At 37.6% G+C, this 21,512-nt stretch overlaps 1 protein-coding gene across 2 annotated transcripts in view; it reads right to left on the reverse strand.

Annotated features, from left to right (window-relative positions):
* Positions 1–4,272, reverse strand: part of stard13b (StAR related lipid transfer domain containing 13b) — a gene marked incomplete at its 5' end in the record, with an annotated part of 88,341 nt that extends 84,069 nt beyond the window's left edge. The window contains 2 exons of one of the 2 annotated variants that reach the window (XM_081370310.1): positions 2,204–2,233; positions 2,758–2,830. Of the gene's footprint in view, positions 1–2,203; positions 2,234–2,757; positions 2,831–4,031 lie in introns of those variants that run through there. The other variant, XM_081370309.1, reaches the window with a different exon arrangement.
* Positions 4,273–21,512: the final 17,240 nt, after the last annotated feature.

The raw sequence follows: 21,512 nt of genomic DNA on the forward strand, positions 1-21,512 counted from the left end.
AACAGGTAGAAATATATTAACTAGGAAACCCAGAGAGGAATCTCAAAGATGGAAAAAGACTGAATCCCAAGGAGTCACTCTGGGAATAGCAGAGAATCTCACCGACGCAGAGAAGGGATAACGCAATCCCAGAGAAGCAGAGAGGGAATAACAGGGAATCTTGCGCAAGTAGAGGAGGGAATAACAGGGGATCTGAGGGGTTGAACATCTGGCTCAGGCTGAGAGCGTTCAAGTCTGGATCTGTTAAAGGCACGACGATGGTGACATCAGTGCTATGAGGAATCTGGCTCTTCGCTCTCCAGTGGCTGATTTACAATGTACCCGTCCATTCATCAGACGACCTAAATGTCCCAGACCAGGCTGTGGTTAGAAACCCTGCTAACCCCCTCATTACCCTCCAACCACACTGCACAAAAACACACATTAAACCGCAGGAAATGTGTCTGATTGGTTAAGAAAGAAAGAACATTCCTTTCTGACACCTTAGCCTAAATGAACTGTGAAAGACCAAGATTATTCTTGGCAGGACGTTCCTATCAATTGACTGATAGGGTTAAATCATGCCAATCAATTGTGCTATATTAAGATGTGATTGGTTTGTTTTTGTCAGATTTATCAATTTAGTATGCGAATTTCATCTGATAGGCCACGTCTCTTTGGTCATGTGTCGGCCATATCAAAATTCAAGAGAATATAATTCTAACATTAGTTGTTGTCGATTTCTAGGACATTTCTCCTCTAGCTAACTTCCCTCTCTTCATGCTTCCCTCTCCTCCACTCCCACACTACCCTTCATGTGCACGCGCACTAACGCCCCCCATCCCCCACCCCCCGCCACCCACCCCCCTAGAACACTGTTTGTTATGTTTCGTGGTCCAGGCTGGCCTAGTTTGTTTTTGTTGCCGTTTGTGGAGCCTGAGCTGTCTACAGTGTGTTCAGGGGACAGGCAGCAAGCGGATAGTGAGGAGATGTTTGCTGTATGTGACAAAAAATGTTTCAGCCTAAAAAACGTAGCACCTTTAAGTAGTAATCTAATGTGAAAAATGAAATTTAAAAATTTACAAATATCCCATGTAGTCTCGCATCCACCCATTATAAAATAATGTGTATAATTTTGAAAAGATACTTTTTACACTTTTAACCAAAAACCGGCAACATTTTACTAGATAGAAAAAGAATCTAACTACTCAAATATTTAAATAAGAGCCATTCATTCCTAACTGAGACTTGCCCAAAAACAAAGACATGTTTGTGCCTATTTAGAAATCAAAACAACTTTCCATAAATATATTAGCATTAAAACCAACAACTAATTTAACAGTTAACCAACTTAAATGAATCTAGTTATTGCTGTCAATATATATATATATATATATATATATATATATATATATATATATATATATATATATATATATATATATATAACAAATGTAAAAAAAACTAAAAAAAACTTAAACTAAAATCTAATAAATGGTCACAAAAATTATTTTCATCTTTCAAAGATGAAAGATATTATATATGCGGTTGATATACATGCCCAAAACATAGATGAAGATGATTTTTGTGTTCATTTAGTTGACAAGTATTTATTATGTATATTATATATTCTGTACTGTGTGTATATATATATATATGTACTGTGTGTATATATATATATATATATATATATATATATATATATATATATACTTAAGTATAATATATAGTATTATGTATTATATAATAATATATTATTTATATTATGATACATATAAGTCATAAAAAGACAATATTGGTCTATCTCCAAGTCTTGACTTTTTTTTTAGCTGTCTAACTCAGAGGACATACTGTATAAAAACAAATATTTCACTAACTGATACACTTTTCTGCACCTTCCTGCATGAAACTTTTTCCAGCGGTCATCAACAGATGGAAAGACTGAATATGTACTTCCAAGCATGCATAGAAAATCAGAGCTCTATGTGCTGTGGTGTTAAATGTGAGAATGGGGCCAGCTGGCAGCCCTGACTGTGGCCTTCACTCATTTAACACTTTGCCTTGCGCTTTGCTCTCATTCTGTCTTTATCATGTCACACACTCACAAAAACATGGTCCAGTTTCATCAAGAGAAAGGAAAACACACACCTGCCCTTAACAAAACATTTAAACTTTAAAAGCTGATAGAACTATGACCAAACACCGGACAAGGTCAGTGACTCACAGCCATCTTCAGCTCTGACTTCCCATGTCCCTGTGACACACATGCAAACAAGTTCATATGAAATCACACATGGTATATAACAGAGGTTATGAAATATGCAGCACTATATGTCAAATATCACTATGCACAAGAATACATGACAATAAGCACTTTGGAAGATATCCCGCAAAACGCTGTACTCCACTTAAAACTACTTAAAACACCATTTTTATGGAAGATGACTAAAAAATAATCAGCCAAATCAGACCATTTAAAATGAACAAAAAGGTGACTAAATGGTGACAATTTTGGTGACCAGTCACAGAACCTAAAGTTTATATTTTTCCTTTCACGTGCATTTCATTTTAGCCTAAAATCTTAAAATAAATCTTCTTAAAAACTACTAAAACCTAACCTAGAGAATACTGGCTTTAATATAATTTTAAATAATCAGTCACTCAATATGACAGGATTCATATTTAAATGTTGCAATTAACTTATTCTTGCCCAAATACTTTGTCTCTCATGAGAAACAGTGTTGCAAGAGTAACCCTGATTAGATCTAGTCCTCTCACCTCCTTTCCTTTAGCCCGTTTTTCTCCAAAGCCACAGTAAAAGGAGGCCTCCTCATTCCCAGCTGTATAAAAGACTTGATCCAAACAGCCAAAGAGGATTCTGCACTGTGAATGTCACTCAAGCGTTCTACAAGTTTCTCGTTGAGCGCAAAGTGTTGCAAGACATGAAAAGGGGCGAACAGTGTTTTCTTTTCACTTTACACACTGTGAGTGACTGTTAACGCTGCCATTCCCATTCATTTTACAGAGATCGTTATTAATTCATTACACAGTGTACATTTCACCAGAACTGTAATGGTCCAGTAAAAAGCGTACACAGAGTTATTGACACGTGTAAGTTGAAGTAATCCTGCAGCTTCTTACATAGGCTATGTTCCTGATGTATTTTAGTTTAGATTTCTTAGTGAGATTAAAATTTGTATGAACATACAAGGGAAAGTTTATATAATATATAACGTCCTGTAACTCATCACCATTTTCTTTTAGTACTTTTAATCACTTTTTTTTTTTTACTTTCAGTTTATTTTAAATGGTCCTGCAGTGTTAAAATGTGTCCCGTTTCCTCCTCGGAGTAAAAAAATAAATATATAATTGTGAGGTAAAGTATAAAGTATACGAGAAATAAAGTTGCAATTGGAGAGAGTCACAACGGAGGAATATAAATCAAATTGCAAGACAAAGTCACTTTGTGAGATATAAAGATGCAATTGTGAGATATAAAGTTTGAATTATTTATGAGAAATAAATTGAAATTTAAGAGGAAAAAACACAATTGCGCAATATAACTGTCATGTTGCAAGATATAAATCCACATTGGGAGATATAAAAATGGCAATCATAAGAAACAGGCTTCTGTTATGTAGTCTTTCCATCGTTGTTCAAGCTGCACGCATAAATATTTATACAATAACTAACTTATTTAAAACAGTTTTAGATGCAGTAAATGCAGAATGTCATTTCACGTCACAGAATATGTGAACTACATCTAAATATGTGATCTAAAATTGTGGAAATCATATGAAACAATGTTTCCCAATGAGCCCTGATATTTCACTTTCACATCTAGAAGCAAATGAAACTTAAAATGTGTTCATTTGGAAGACACTTTCATCAAAGTGACTTCAAAGTATGCATTTCATCAGTATTCTCTGTCATGAACTTTAACCATCATCCACCTGCACTGAAGAGTCTCCAGCAGGTCAGCATTAAAGCTAAAGCCTCTGCCCTATACAGACTGACTTCTGCATATTAAAACAGATTGAGGACCATCTTACCTTAGAGTACTTCAGAATGTGCTGGGAAGTCCAACAGGCAACAGTTCATGATGAGGAGCTTGAAAAGTGTCTAAGGTCTCATTAAAACCAAGAAACGTGCGTGCGGACGCGCTCAGCATTCGAAAGCGTCTCTTTTTGCGCTTCTCCTTAGATATTCAAGGCAACTCCTCCGCAGAGGGAGAGGTGCTGTCATCACAAATTCCCCAAAATCCCCACAGGCAACAGGAAGCCTCAGCATGCAGTGACTAAGACATTCAGAGTAAGAGTGGAAGGGGAGAAAGAATGTATAGTTGTTAGAATGATGGTTTGGAGGAGGAGCTACGAATAAGGGGAAAGGGTGAAAGAGAGAGAGGAAGAGAGGAGATACTGTTGTGTAAACAAGGCGCTGCACAAAGTATATTTGGATGTAAATAGCCAGCACTGGCTTTAATTGTGAAGGAGAACAGATCCATGTCTCAGTGTATGGCTCTGACCCCCAGTTCAACAGGGCTGGATGCATTCCAGGTTACACCACCATTATCAACAGAAAGCCATACGGATACTTCCTAAAACAAAAGAAATGGACGGACCAAGAAAGAAAGGGATATTTAACTTCACCACAGCTTTTTCCCATCAGGAGAGCTGTCTGGATCACCCAGGAAGTTCTGTGGCTATGTGTCCAAATCCTAAGGCATATGTCAATGGCTTATCAGAAAGGGTTTTTGTATGAAGGTACTTCAGTTCAGTTTCCAGGAAACCATAGCATCACCTCTAATGATCTGGAACAAAATTTAAGAGATAACCAAGCAAATGTTTAATGGATACAATGCTTGTTTCTTGGTGGAAAAGGAATCCCAAGTAAAAAAAAAAAAAAAACTATTTAGAAAAACGGCACTTCTAAAAATATAAACATTAAACATTTTTTAAATTAAAATAAAAAAACAAAAATTGGAATCAGTCATCCTCTTAAAGGAGAACTCCGGTCAATTTTAACATTGAGCTCATTTTTTTGTACATTTGGAGTGCTGTCAGTACAGAGAACAACGACAAAAATCGGTGTTGCCTACACCGTGTTATCCTCTTTTTAAAATTTGCACCCTGTTGACTTCAATGGGGCAAGTTTTAAACCTGCTTTTAGGCTCTTAACATCCTTGATGTGTCATTACAAGTGCACAGGTCATGTGAGTGATTCCTTCAGAGTGAACACGAGTGGATCTGACTGCAGTAGATGTGAAAGATATGAATAAAAATGATGTTTATTCAGCCAGCGCACATACCTGTATTTACATCCTGTTTTCGGTCGAAGGCCACAGTAATCGATTGTCGAGTTCACGCGCATAGGTTTAGTACCTATGATCACGCGCGTGAACTCGACAATCGACTACTATGGGCTTCGACCGAAAACAGGATGTAAACACAGGTATTTGCGCTGGCTTAAATAACATAATTTTAATCCCTATCTTTCACATCTACTGCAGTCAGATTAACCCGCGTTCACCCCGAAGGAATCACTCACATGACCTGTGCACTTGTAATGACACATCAAGGATGTTAAGAGGCTAAAAGCAGGTTTAGTAGTTGCCCCATTGAAGTCAACAGGGTGCAAATTTTAAAAAGAGGATAACACGGTGTAGGCAACACCGATTTTTGTCGTTGTTCTCTGTACTGACAGCACTCCAAATGTACAAAAAAATGAGCTCAATGTTAAAATTGACCGGAGTTCTCCTTTAAAACACATTTATAAAAAATTACATTTCATTCAGAATCATGTCTGAATCCAATTTTTATAAATAAATGTTTGTTTATTTTATATATATATATATATATATATATATATATATATATATATACTGTATATAAACAAACATTTATTTAAAAAAAAATTGATTCAGACATGATTCTGATTCTCCATAGCATTATGCAGGTTTCTGATGCAGGCTCCCCTTATGTTTACTTTTGATCTGATATATCTGATATCTGATAAGGTCCAATGCTGACGTTCTCTTCTACAAAATTACACCTGCATTTCCCTCTGTGGTTGAGAAACATCCATCCACTTGTCACGTTCACCTTAGAGGAAGCAATAATCACAAATCAACTTGGACTCCTGCTGACCCCCATCTAGAGAAGCAGCCCTATCCCCTTCACTCATTCACAAAACACTCTTCCATTCTGCCTGCAGCCACTTCAGACTATCAGCAAATGCTTTCATGTTACTCAAACTAGGTACTTATTTCACATTAGTCCAAAAATAAAAGCCTCAGTAGCAATTCATCTTAATGTTTCTGTTGTAAGTTTAAAACAATATGAAATAGGCTAACTCTCAGACTATAATCAATTATAATACACATTGTTAATGTTACTGGATACACCTGAAGAAATTCCAAACCTTTAAATTAGAAGTGTTTAAAGGACATAAAAGAAAAATAGAAAAAAATTGTGAATGGTGTTCACCAGTGCAAAACTCGCTGCCACAATGTCTTTTATTATGGTATTTTGTGGTTGCTAGAATACTTATATTGATGGAGAAACTAACCAACTAACACGTCCTTTGTTTGAGGCATGTAATTGCGCAAAATTTAATCCCATATACATGTGGTTAATTTATTCAGCAGCTTTCTCCACAATGTAATTTTTAAAATATGCTGCATTAACGAACATGGCACCTGATGCCTGCTTTACTGTTTTTTGTTCAAATCATTTTGCTTGATTTGATGTTTGATTTATCATGGAGTTCCTCATCGTACTCCAGGGTTCCCTTTTATACACTGATTGTTAAAATGCTCAGATGTATAGACTAGATCAAAACTGCTGCCAAAATAGAGCGTTAATGCATGCAATAATTTTTTTCAGTTTTACCCATTAAAAATATTAAACAATTAACGCAGCATCCATTTTTCACGGTCATACTTTTATTCATGCAAATACTTTTAAACCATTTGTCTGTGAATCTCCTGACTGTGTGACACACACACAACTTGTGCACACAGAAAGCCTCTACAGACAGTGCTTGAATGGACAAAAACACACAAAATCATACCAAAATGCCGTTTTGTCGAGTATGAGTATCCTCGCACGCATTTTAAATGTGTTAAATGAAGTCTTAAATGAATGTAAAGAGTTGTTAGAAAATGTGATGCGTGTCAGCAGCTGCAGGTCTTAAAGAGACAGCTGCAAAATGAACCTGCTGTTGTGATGTCGGTCATTAATAAATATCAAATAAAATTTTATTTTATTTTATTAAAGCCATATTTGCAAGGTTACATGGATCAAAAACAAACAAAAACATTAACTTTTTGTGCATTTTGACAGGGCAAGTAAAAATCTGAACCGGTCTGTCTGGGCCAATGGAAAAAAAGAAGCCCTGATATATTGAAGGGCAGGTAAATGTGACATTTATTATAATTAACTATATTATTATAAAGCCTAATTATTATTATAAAGCCTAATAAATGTTGAAAAAATTACAGTTTTCAATTATACTGTAATGCCTGTGTGATTAATGCCTAAAATTGAGAAGAAAAAAATCAGTTTCATAGAGATATCAATAGCGGTAGGTATATCGGTGATACTGGCCTTCTATCATAAAAAGATGCCATTAAAGGGATAGTTCACCCAAAAATGAAAATTAGCGCATGATTTACTCACTCTGAAGCCACCATAGGTGTATATGACATTCTTATTTCAGACTAATACAATCGGAGTTATATTAAAAATGTCCTCTTCCAAACCTTATAATGGGAGTGAATGGGTATATGATTTTGGAAGTCCATCAGAGCCTATCCATCCATGATTAAACTCTTCGAAATGGCTCTGGGGGGTTAATAAGGGCCTTCTGAAGCGAAGTGATGCATTTGTGTAAGAAAAATATACATTTTTAAAACTTTATCGACTAAAATAACTAGCTTTCGGCAGATGGCAGTACGCGTCGACTTGCGGAAAAAGAGTAACCCTTGAACTTGACGCACAACGTAATGACGAACATGGTTGCCCAGCCCTATTTGTTTGAACCGCGAGAGGTGTCAAAGCTTACGCTACTCCTAAGTCATATATCGTCAAATGTTACTCTTTTGGCGTAGGTCAACTTGCGTACAGCCGTTGTGGTGAAGAGATGAGTCCCAGCGAAGTGATGAGTCCCAGCTTAGGACCCAAGAAGCATACCTGATCTAAAGCTGTTCTCGCGATTCTTAATGTTATCAATCAAACTTTAATTCATGTAATAATCTTTTATTTTTATCCTAATTATTTATATAGTTTAAGTGAAAAAAATTGCACAGACATTGTTAATTGTTATTAAGCAATAAGGCATAATATAACTTTTTTTTTTAAGTACAAGTATGTCATGTCATAATTAATTCTCAAACAGAATTATGCTTGTATCATATTTGCTATCGAAGTTGATGGTGAAAAAAAACGTTATCTCTAATCTTTTCGGATAGCTCAATGCTATGCTACTATCTAAGCTAACTAAAAAAACACTGAGAACAGGAAATATTTAATTTCACAATATATATCTTTGGTTATATACTAGTATAAGAAACATATAAGTTAAAAGACATTAATGGTCGTTATAACGTAGTTTAAACAACTTAGATAAAGTGATATCTGATTTGTAACCAGGCACTAAAGCAATTACCCATAAAACGTGCTTTGAACCAATCGGATTGCTTTGGTCCTTGGCTGGGACTCATTACTTTGCTGGGACTCATCTCTTCACCACACCATCTGCCGGAAGCTAGTTATTTTAGTCGATAACAGGGGACAACAGAGACTTATTTTACATGTTGTAAAAAGGGGCATTATACCACCTCTTTAACCCTGCACACCGTTTTATACACGTGTGCCATACACGTAGGTAAAATGTAAAAGACAAAAAATAGCTTGATAAAACATCTGATCTAACCTTTTTATATTCATATCCAGCTGAGAGAAATATTAACTTTTTTGGTAAATATTGGTAAAAATTAGACCATCACTGCTTTGGCTCTTGCGGCCCAATATTCTCATTTTTGATGACTTTTTTGAGTGCTTCAGATCTTTTTATTTTACAAAGTACTACGGCTGCCCCAATGGAAATGTGTAACTGTTCCAAAAAAGTATTGTCCAGACCTCCGCTGGAAAGGACCTCTTGAAACTTTAATTGAATACCCCTGGTCTAGGGGTTATTTTTGCACATTTTATCTATCAAGAAAAAAGTCTGCTGTTTAGCAAAGTCCTTCTTCTTCTTCTTCTTCAAAAAAAAAACATTACATGTTCGTAGCACAAACAGAAAAATGTGAGTTACCAGGCCAGCCAAAGTTTAATACATAGGGGATTGTTCACAACAAAGCTCTTTAAGCAAAAGCATAATTTGACTCAAAATATCCACTATTGAAGCGCATTTACATCAAACGGAAGTTTTTAAAACTTTTTTTGATATTATTCTGGTAATAACCCTTATAATTAAATTACCAACAAAATTAAATTAAATAAAGAAACACTGAACGGCAGCCAAAGCTGGCTCAGCATTGCCGTGGAAGTTGCCAAAATTTACTCTGAGACTCCATAATCTTCAAAGGCACTCGAGCAGGAAAAAAGCAAGACCTTAAAAAAGAAAGGGCTTATGTCACCACCAGTCTGTCCTACATGGAGATCACCACAAGGGCAGCAGATGAAAAGCAAAGGCAGGCTGAGCGATTGGCAGCACTGTGTGAATGGATGTCTTTATTTGCAGCGGTGAAGCCCTGGAGGTGAGGTGACCCTTCTTTGTGCTGTGGAGGTCCAGCTTAAACACAGCTGGTTCTTCATGTAGCTCAGCCAAAGAGGCCCTCTTCTGATCTCTAGTACTGAAAAGCAGCCCTGTTTGTTGGACACTCTCTGTTAGATTTGTAGGGCTCCCTTACTGAGACAAGAAGGAAGACAAGAAACTCTCTCTCTCTCTCCTGTAGAAGTGCAATAACTCACTCTCAACTGAATGCCATAAAGACTTGTGCTTCTGTTGTGCTTGTCTCTTAATCATCGCAGAAGCGGCGTCTGTTCAGCATTCTGAACAACTCTAAAACCCTGGTAAAAATACCAAATGGCACCAGATACCACACATGCCCATTGTGGTGTACTAATGTTAAGAAATATAAAAGTATGTATGTATTCTTTGGGAATACTGACTTTGAATAAAGGCGTTATGGATTAGATTGTTTTTTTAAGGAAAATTGTATTTATGATAATCCGTTACGTATGTGTTTAAAAAAAAGTGGAGCATCAGTGCCCTCCCCTGGCTGAGGGTGGTTGTGCTTGCAAACTTTTTGATTGTTGGGGGCATGTACATGAAGTCAGTTAATAAACTTTAAACTGTTGGTCATTATTGGCACTCTGATTGGTCCATGGCTACACAGCCTCATTTGCAGCAGAATGTGATGCACAGTGATGCCGCAGCACATTCCTCCCATAGCCATCCGTAAAATTTTGTGTGGCTTATGCCACAGTAGACCTTCTGCTGGCTAAGACCAGACGGGATAGCCTTTGTTGCCCTTGTGCATTGATGAGCCTTGGGCTCCCAACACCCTGTTTTCGGTGTGTGGTTTGTCCCTCCTCAGACAACAGTTGGTAAATTCTCAGCCAAACCGGGAGCAACCCACAAACCTTGCTGTTTCAGAAGTACTCTGTCCCAGTCACCTTGCCATAACAATTTGGCCCTCGTCAAAGTCGCTCAGATCTTCATTCTTGCCTACCCAGACATCAGAAAAATTAGCCCATGATTTACTCACCCTGAAGCCATCCTAGGTGTATATGACAAATACAATTGGAGTTATATTAAAAAATTCCTTGAACTTGACGGCACAATGTAATGACGGCTACTGACGCCTCTTGCGGTTCAAACAGCGCTGGGCAACTGTTTTCGTCATTACGTTGTGCGTCAAGTTCACGGGTTACTCTTTTGGCGTAAATTAATGCGTACGGCCATCTGCCGGAAGCTATAGTTATTTTAGTTGAATCGCTTCACTTCAGAAGGCCTTTATTAACCCCTGCAGATCCGTGTCGAGCACTTTAATCGTGAATAGATTGAATGTACTTCCAAAGTCAAACAACAATTCACTTACATTATCAAGCTTGGAAGAGCCAGGAAATGTTTTAACATAACTCTGATTATACTCATCTGAAAGAAGAATGTCATATACACCTACGATGGCTTCAGGGTGAGTAAATCATGGGCTAATTATAATAATAATTTTTGGGTGAACTATCCCTTTAATACCCTGGTGCTTCGAGCTTTTTTGTGGTTAAAAAGGACGAAGGCTTGTGGCCTTCTACTGACTACAGAGCTTTGAACAACATCCCTGTCTAGTTCTGACACTTCCCCTCGTCCCTACGGCCCTGGAACAACTATGTGGAGCAGCAGTGTTCACCAAGTTGGACCTCCGCAGTGCCTACAGTCTCATCCGGATAAGTGAGGGGGGCGTGTGGAAGACTACCTTTGTGACTACTACAGGGCACTATGAGTATCTCGTCATGTCGTATGGTCTGGTCAACACCCCCTCCATATTCCAATACTTTGTGCACACCGGGACTTCCTCCACCAATTCGTACTAGTCTACATGGATGACATTGTGTATTCCCGGAGTATAGCCGAACACCGCCAGCACGTAGCGAAGGTCCTCCAACCATTTCATCCAGAACTTCAGCTCCATCACCAGTCCACTGACTTATCTCCTCAAGAATAGCCCTATGTCTCAGCCCTGGACACCAGCAGCTACACAGGCTTTTACCAGTGCACCCCTTTTGATCCATCTAGACCCCAACAAGCCCTGCATAGTTGAAGTTGACGTCACCAGGGTAAGAGTGGTGCTGTCTAAGCAGCAGAGCAATCCAGCAACTCCATCCATGTGCCTTCTTTTCCAAAACAATTATCCCCGGAGGAGGGAAATTACGACATCGGCAACAGAGAACGGCTCACCGTCAAGCTCAACCTGTAAGAATGGAAGCATTGGTTGGAGGGGGCTCAAGAACCGCTCATTGTACTCACAGATCACCAGAATCTAGAATACCTCAGAGATGCTAAGAGACTCAACCTCAGACAGTCAAGAAGTGCATTGTTCTTCACACACTTTAACTTTTCCTACCGTCCAGGCTCAAAGAATACCAAAGCGGATGCTCTGTCATGTCATCATGCTCCTAAGGAAAGGAGGTCAGGGTACTAAATTTTTCTTCCATGTTTTAATTTTTAACAGGTTATTGTGCAGCACGTTTTTTGACAAAAAAGTTTGTTTAATTTTAAAATAAAACGGATTTCCTAGGGCCCTAATTGTGCATCAGGTGTGTTTGCACACCCGCCTACTGCGCACCGCGTCTATGACAACACCACGTATCCATAAAAAGCCTGTTCTGCGACACTAGTTTCAGGGGGTCTACCACCCCGCCTGAAAAAAATCCTAGGGGAAACACTTATTATAGTTTTTTTTATGAAGCCCTAATGGAGAATTATTCCTCACATACTGTCTTATCTACGGTTGTCAGCAATACAGACACATCCACCATGATCAATATGCCAACCCCCACAATCTGCCATAAAATATGACAGCACCTCAAGCAGGGAGCATCTCGTTAAATCTAAAAATATTTACATACCTGATACCTCCATAAAGCACGGATCAGGCCTGTTCCTTTTTCACAAAGTACGTCCGAGTTGCCTTATTGGTCGTTGGTGAAATCTCTGCATCAGAATAAACTAGACAGGAAGTTAATATGGACCACAAATGCCCATGAAATGTTACATTGTACTATTTAAAATCCAGATTTACATGTTAGACTGTCGAATATAATAATAATGTTCTGATCACAACAAGCATGAGAAAGAGACTTTAACCTCGAAAAAAGTCAAAACATTTGCTATGCGGCATTCCACAGATTTATGTGGAAATGGTGCTATTGTGCCATTGTTTGCTCTTTTCTAAGTGAAGATTATAAAGCTTCACCCATCTAGTGTTAACAGAGAGACTAAAGAAATGAGTGGAAACATGGAAAGGTATGTCTGAATATAGTGGGCAACATTGGAGTGTTGGAGAATTTACATTAAGTAATGGGTAAAGAAAGGGCCAGTCTGGCAAAACTCCAACAATGGGCTTTAACAATACTCTAACATCAGTCATGCTGAAAACAGGTGAGGGATTGGAATGTTTTGGCCAATATTTTCATGCTCAAATGGCATTTAACCTCCAGCACTTCTAACCAGCCTCATCCCACACTAAACCTTGAGATTCAGACACTTATGTAACATTAAACTGCCTCTAAAAAAGCACAAAAGACAAAGATGAATAGAAAAAAAAACAGCCCAACACCGCAACTTGTTAGAACATTCCAGTGATGCCTTTATCTTTGACTCAATATTCCCATTCCGTTTCAATTTTCTGAAAGATTCCCGACATTCCAGAAAGCCAAGGCAGGTGTTCCGCATTATCTCCTCACAACACACTTCAGTTCCATCTTCACCCCAAGACACTTGACCCATCCTTATAAATCTATAATGCCCTCAATGGCAACTAACTCATTAGCATTGGGTTTTTTGCATTATGTGTTTCTGTCAGGCTCAAGAAGAGGCAATGGATCAAAGTTCACTTCGTTCTCCAAGCAGTTGTTTCTAAAACACATGGTTAAGGGTTGTTGTACATGACTTGGGTACCAAAAAAGGTGATGCTCTATTTGCTGATGAATATATAAGAGAATGCTAAAAGGATTTCAAAACTGATTGCGATTCCAAAACTGAAGATCTATGTCATTTCAACAAGAGGAAATTACTGCACCCTTTCAGTCCTTTTTAGAGAACCACTACTTGGAATACCCTCATAGCAAGCATTCATTGAAACTATGTTGAGTCAATGTTGACGCGTCAAAGTTAATTGCATTGAATTAATGTTACAAAGTGATGTTGGTTCAGTATCACTTTTGCACCCTCAGTTAATGTTGAAGCAATGTTGAGATTTCAACCAAAAATCAATGGTGATATAGTTGATTCAACATTACAAAGTGATATTTTTTCAACCTCACTTTTACACCCTCAGTTACTTGCGAAACAATGTTGAGATTTCATCAACAAGAAATCAATGATAATATCATTGAATCAGCATTTACACGATGCTGAATCAATATTAAAATTAACAAAATAATCAATGGTAATAGTGTTGAATCAACTTTACACTTTTATTGCTTCTACATCACCGATGTTGAAGCAATATTGAAATTAAAGGGCATATTGCAGGTTAGAGTACCCAGTGAGCCAATGTATAGAAAAATAATGTAGGAACTAGATTTAGCCTAAATATAAATATATACTTATAAAACACTATTCAGGCTTCTGGAGTCATTTTTGTGAGAAAATTTTACTTCCGCATCTGAAATCCGCAACACTGGAAGTGACATAACAGGAGGTGCGATCAAAGTAAACAATAGGAAAGCAATGGATCGCAATGACAGTTCGGACACTGAGGAAATTGTAGTCTAAATGTTTACTCGTATGACGAACCTCAGCCATATAATTATGAGCCTGCTATGCAGCCAAGAGAGCAGGGACAGGCCAGGATTAGACAAAACAACGGTCAGAGGAGAAAAATTGAGTTGTGGTGTGAGGAGAACAGGGTAGGTGTCTTGGTGAGAGACCAATGTTAGCTTATAGATATATCCACGTTAGCGACGATACGATAGCCTTTGTAACGCTATGCTCTGATCACAATATTGTACAGATTATCATCATGTATCAGGCAAAGGCAAAGCTAGTATTGGACCCTTCCCTGCATGTGTTGTGTCAGCCATTAGAAGACAGTTTCCAGAGGAAGAGGGACTTTATAAAGGCTTTGAATGGTCCCATTTTGGTGACAATGAATTAAAAAAAAAATCACAATCACAACTGTCTAACTGTATAAAAACTGTATGTAGAAACATCCAACACAAACATTAAAGTGGTTTTGTACGGACTGAAAATGAATTATAGAACATAATATATGATATAAATGACCAACAAAAATAAACAGGCAAACTAATAAACTTTTGACTGATAATATGAGAAATGACGTTAAATCATTCATTGGGAAAACCTTATTCTTTGCGTGTCTTTGTGCCCTCGACATCAACTTATTAGACTATCGTGGATGCAGGGGCATGTGGTTATACGATGTGCCAGTCCGAAGAGACGCTCGTGGGCTATCTCTTCTCTGGGGCTCATCATCATTTAAGGAGTCAGCACTCCCCACCAAGCCGTGTATAATAACGTCCACGCTGGTGGGGGTCAGACCAGACTGGTGCTGCTCTGCACACTATCTATGGCAGTGTTGAAAGCATACCAGGCTGATTTTTGCTTAAAAAATAAAAAACAAGAACAAGAGGGGGGCTCAAAAGCGGAGTGTGCTCTTTGCGCTCCCCCTCGTAAAGACTGAGGACCGGCTCGTCGCGCTCAGCAGCCTCATAATAGACCTGAGACAAAAGTTTTTTTTGTCCCAGGTCTGTGGGGGTGTGGCCCTTCGGGACGGGGGATGTAAAATACATCAATCAGCTCCTACCTGACAGCCTCACGAAACCACTGTAACATCCCTGCCACCTCTGGTGATTTGGGGGGTGGTTTCCTGCGAAATGTTGAATGTTTTCTGTTATCGCCCAGGACACTTTAATTGATTACCCCTTTAAGAGACTTTGGTACCCCTTTTAAGAGACTTTGGCAGCGTGAAAGCTCTCTTTGCGTCCTAAAGACAGTAAAAAACGAATATGTTGCCCTCCTCGCTTTAACGACGTGGTTCCCACTACCGTGAAACAGGAGTAGGTGCATTTGCTGTCACAAAAGAAGAAATGAGGGACTGCGTCCGTTTTTAGATCTTTGAGGCTTGAACCGTTTCATCAGAACGTGCAAGTTCAAGTTGCTAACTATTGAAGAATCCAAATTTAAGAATATGTTTAAGATCTGCTGATCTTACTTCCTTACATAACATCACATGAAAAACTAAGGTGAATTACACTGTATTGGGCATTCAAGGTGAACATGATGGCATCAATTACTGATCAGAAGTCAGCTTTAAGTCAGCTGTCTAAACATTGTAATAGTCTTTGATCTTCCAACTAAGAGTTGGACTGTGTGTGAATGTTACCTAGTCTAAGGTCTTGTGACCATTTGTTGTGTATACCATTTGGGGGGGGTACCATTATCTCAGTTGGGGGCAATTGCCTCTATTGTCTTTAGATGATTAGATTTAGTGGTTACCTCTAAGGCTGTGTGTATGTTTAGCACCTTTAAGGACAGCCCACTGAAAGACCTATAAAGAAACCATGTAAAGTTTGTTAGCCAGAATGATCATGTTGGAAGTTTCTACAGCCGCGTACAGAGGAGTTCTCAATAAAGAATAACTTCCGTTGAACGCGATCCCAACTGTCTCCTGGTCTCTGCTTTGAAGAAAGAAAAACTTTACAACACTATCAAGAAGATTGTGTTGCAAATTCAACATCACGATTGGTTCTTCACAACACAGGAAGTGTCCTTTTCTAAAAATCCATGTTTATGGTAAGTCACGTGCTGAACGGTTTGTGCACTTTCTAAAATCCATGTTTATGGTAAGGGTTACACGCAGCGGCTTTGTTCCCTTTCTATGTGGTTTAGACCACGGTCTTTGCCTTGTTAATAGTGTTAGTTTGTGTAAAATATTAACATGTATCAGTAAATCTTGAAATTAACAAGATTAATTAGTTAATATTGTTAGTTCATGTTAACTAGTGTAGTTTAGTACTTTTTTTACTTGTAAAGAGTAAGCAGCCCTGTGTCTGTGTAGTAAAAAAAAAAAATACATAACTATTTTTCTTAAATCAAAAAAATGTGAGTGGGGGGGGGGGCAACAAAAAAAAATTGTGAGAAACCAGTTAAAAAGAGATGCAGATCAGTGAAACAACAGCAGATGCATTTGGCACTACAGATGACCCATCAGGAGAATATGCTGACTGATCAACCCCATGCCTTTAACTGGCATCTCTCAGTTTGAGTCCATCTGCTCAGTGGACCCAAAGTGTTCCCTGATGAGCAATGTTGGTGAATTATTAGTATTACAAGCATTTGTTGCTGACTTGTAAAAAGATTAGTTCACTTGAAGAAGCAAGCAATAACACTAATGCTACAAAACGTCCAGTAAGCATACCAGTTTGCTGATCTTACAAAGCTCCACTGTATCTATCAGTAGTTTTTCCTATTAGCAGTATTTCTGCATGACACGTTTATTGCAGAAACATTTTTGAAATATCTCAGGTCTTAAATACTGGTTTTGGTTTACATTTACATTCCATCAAATCTCCAGCGTCCCATATTTTAAGCATCTCACCCATATTTTATTCCATGTGGCAATAGATGACAACATTCCACAGATTTATGAATAACCAGAGTGTCATTGCTCCGGCTGTGCGGCGGACTCGCTCCTATTTTCATGACAACATGATTGGTTGGTGACTTCCCAAGAGGATTATAAGAAACCTCAGTGTTGATATTTTCCCTCATTTGTGCTTTTGGGGTTTATAGATTTCCAGATTCATTGCAAAACCAATAGCAGGGAACCGCCGGGGCCTCTAGACACCCCTCTGGCACCAGCTGAAATCACCAGTATTAAACTAAGCAACAGGAAAATGGCTCGGAACAAAAGGACTAAAAGAGCAAACGCTGCAGGAATAGATCAGACCACTAGTACTTTTATGACTTTGTGTCAGAGGCGTTTTCTATGGAGGCAATGAAGCAGTGCCGCCCCAAAAAAGTCAAGTGGAAAAATAAAATGAATATTACACAACAAAAATGAATGACATTCACATCACTGTGACTGGCTGTCAACACAGTAAGGCCCATCTATCATGTTCACAACTGTTCCACAGAAATGGACAGAAAAAAAATCAGTTATGTTCAAACTGAAATCAACTTGAAATGACTTATGATATGTGAGCAAGCTGTTTTTACTGTGACCCTCATACCTACAATATTTCCCTTTTTTTTTTGTTTTCTATGCACTGGTCAATTTCGACATATTGGGATATTTGGCCTTTCATAACCTGTTGTTTCAGACTAGTGGAAAGTAAACATCAAAATACACTTTTAAGTGTTTATTGTTTTGTTCTACATCTACAGTATTTGCATCTGTAGATTTCAATTACAATACATATCTTTATAGTTTTTTTTCTCAAATTGAGTTTCTCATGCACTGAACCAAAAAAACTACACTTCAGTAGCACTTACTGTACATACACCAAACGTTACATCATTCCTATCTATATTAATTGCAGGTTTTTGCAGAGGGGTTTGTTCATATATCATTTTTTGCAGGTTTTTGCAGAAGGGTTTGTTCATATATAATTTTTTCCAGCTGTTGACAATATTTTCTAATTTATGGAGCGATAAAATTAGATCCCTTCTGTAAAAACCTTTGACTCTAAGACAAAATGAAGTGAGAGTTTGAACCTGGCTTCATCCAATTTTCAGATTTCTAATCTAGAAATGTATGCAAATTAGTAAACATTTAATTAGATAATGTATAATTTGCATATTTAAACATTTCATAAAACTTGTAATACAAATTTGTTTTGCAATTCTTAACGTAATCAACTGGGGAAGTATGGTGATATCTATTATTTAATGTTTTTTAGCTATCGCCTTTTTGAGAAATCTATTTAAAAAGGTATAAACCTGATGTCAACTAATAATTATCTAGAAAATATATTTAAAGTATTTTTATACTAATAAAAACTTGGTGCATTTAACTGGGAAACCATGTAAACATTAAATCGAACATGAATTTGGATTGTACTGAAAAACCCCAAAGAAACGGAGCAAACTTTCCCTCCTCCTTTCAGACTTCCACCACACGACACTGCTTTGAGCAAGTTTGTTTGTTGTACACAGCAAATGTCTTTTATGAGCAGATGACGGTGTGTGATGACGGACGTTCAAGTAGTGACTCTGATTATCAACACAAGAGTCGTGATAGCAGAAACCTGTCAGAAACCTGTTATTTCAGCAGTGTAAATTAGAGTCTCCCTGTGATTATCTATTGCTAGATATGGCGTGAGGAGTGGGTAAGTGTGTTTATGTGACCTCTGCGGTGTTCATCTGAGAAAAACGCAGCATGTCAGGAATATTCAATGGAATGAGGAGCAAATTAATTCACCTTAAAAACACACTCCAGCCTCACCTGCCTTAACTTGCTCAGGCGATGGGCAAAATCAGGGAGCAAATTCCTTCTACTGAAAGGCAGCAGCAGACGTGGGGAACATGGGCTGTGATGGCCAACAGAATCAAGCAGATCGTTTCCTAAAAAGAAGAGTTTAATGTTACATTTCATCATCACATTCTTATTCTCTTTTAAAATATTTTTAAATTACAGTCCTCAATGAACGCATTATCATAATAAATCTAATTCCAACACTGATTTTCATTTCCCAGTGCAAAATAACAAATAAGCTAAAATTAACACAAAAGGAGCATTAACCATAATCGCTTATTCACAGCACTCCCTCTTAATGTTTTGGAAATGTATTCTGGTAATGAGTATGAAACATCTGTTTCTATTCTCAAAAAGCATTTTGATGGTATATAAAAAGCTACAGACATACAGCAGTCTCCAACTAGGCAGCAATATCGAAATCCATTACCTTTCTTTATTTCACACAGAATGGCTTTAATGTTCTCCAAATTCACTTTGGAGATGTCTAAACCCTTTTACTATCATTTACTAAAAAAATTGGGAGAAAAGTGTTTACACTTAAAAATATTGATTCAATTTTAACGCAATGAAATCAATTACATATACCTATCAATTACATATATTATATATACATATAATTACATATGAACTGAGTAAATGTAATTTAAAAAAAATTAAGTAGATCTGAGTAAGTGCATTTGGTACATTAACAAATAAAATTGAGTAGAAATAATTGGAAAAACATTATTTGAGTATAAATGTTTTTATTTATGAGTAATAACTTTTAATTTCCTGTAAACCGTAAATTTGTTAAATCGTCCTTTCTCGTCGATGAGTACAGCAAAACAGCATATTTTGCAGTAGGCCTAATAGCTGCAAATTCTGTTAGTAATAGCATACTATTACTAACAGTATAGTAAAAACTAAAAATGTTGTAATTCAAGTGTAAATAACCAGTCTGTTATCCAATTTCCACCGTATCAGCGCTGGTTCTCGTGCCTGAGATGAACTCGCGCTCTGCGGATGAACTTCTAACTTTAGACCACCGTCCTGCAATCATAGCCGAAAGATGATGCGACTGCGACGCGACTGACTCCATAATCTGCCAATAAACAAACAGTTGTGAGAACATTTTATAATCCAAATTAATTATATTTATTATCTTTAGGAATAAAGTCGTGTGTTTTATGCAAGGCATCAGGCGTTTCAATCACGCGAAGTGACACTTGTTTAGGTGACTCACACTGCATCCCAGACTAGTAGGCCTATGTTGTTTGCATAAAATATAATGATTTAAAGCACAGTAATGATTTTATAGATAAAATAAAACATACACAAACCTGAATTTCACAGAGGAAATGCACTAATTCATTGACGCTGAGAAGAGAGAACTGCTCTGGAAACAGGAGAGAATTCAAACAGCCCGCGCTCACTCAACCGTTGAGTTGTTGTCACGTGGGGGAGGGGTCCATTGTTTTAATTGAGTAAATTCTTTAGACACGCGTCAATTTCGCTTTAAACTTTTGCTTTTTACGCGCATCAATTTCGCTCTGGACGCGCGAATGGATTCAAAACGTTCAAGCGTCCAACTAGACGCGCTACTTGTGTTTGGTGTGAACGCACAGTTAGAGTGTGTTAAATATTAATGATATTGATTTGAATTAAAGGCACACTATGTAGAAATTGTGTTTTTGTCAAACAGCGACCCCTAGAGTCGCTGTGGAATACTTGCACTGTCGTAAATACCCACACCTACCCTGTACACCGGTACCTGTTCGGTAGGATAGAAGCGCCGGGCATGGAGCAGGCACAGACAGACTCCGAAGATATTGACCAGGTAATGTTTCACGATTTCATACAAATATTAGGCTACTGCATACTGCATAGTCTACTGAACTACTGATGATGGTAATAGGATAATAATAAGTTTATGTCAAGTGTTAGACTACTTTATAATAATAAAGTAGCCTACCGCGTTTGCTTGCTTATAACGTTTTTACATGATTGCAGCTAAATCACAAGTAAATAGCCTATAGTCTAGGCCTACTGTATAATTTAATTTGTGTTTTTTGATTGTAATGTAAACATTACAAAATGCCAGATGACATCAATAAAGTTAAATGTACGTCGCATTATTTCATAACATTGGCCATTATGATGTCATTAGACATGATTATTGCAATTTATCATAATAGTTTGCAAATTGTGCTTGTTTACACTATTTACAACCTCTAGGCTTATTTATGTCCTGATAATTATGTGAGATATTGACAGCTGTTCTCATGATAATCGCAGGAATCAACGTCAACAGCGTCGTCTGATATCC

Source organism: Scardinius erythrophthalmus, assembly GCF_964197995.2.
Source record: "Scardinius erythrophthalmus genome assembly, chromosome: 7".
Taxonomy (NCBI): Eukaryota; Metazoa; Chordata; class Actinopteri; order Cypriniformes; family Leuciscidae; genus Scardinius; species Scardinius erythrophthalmus.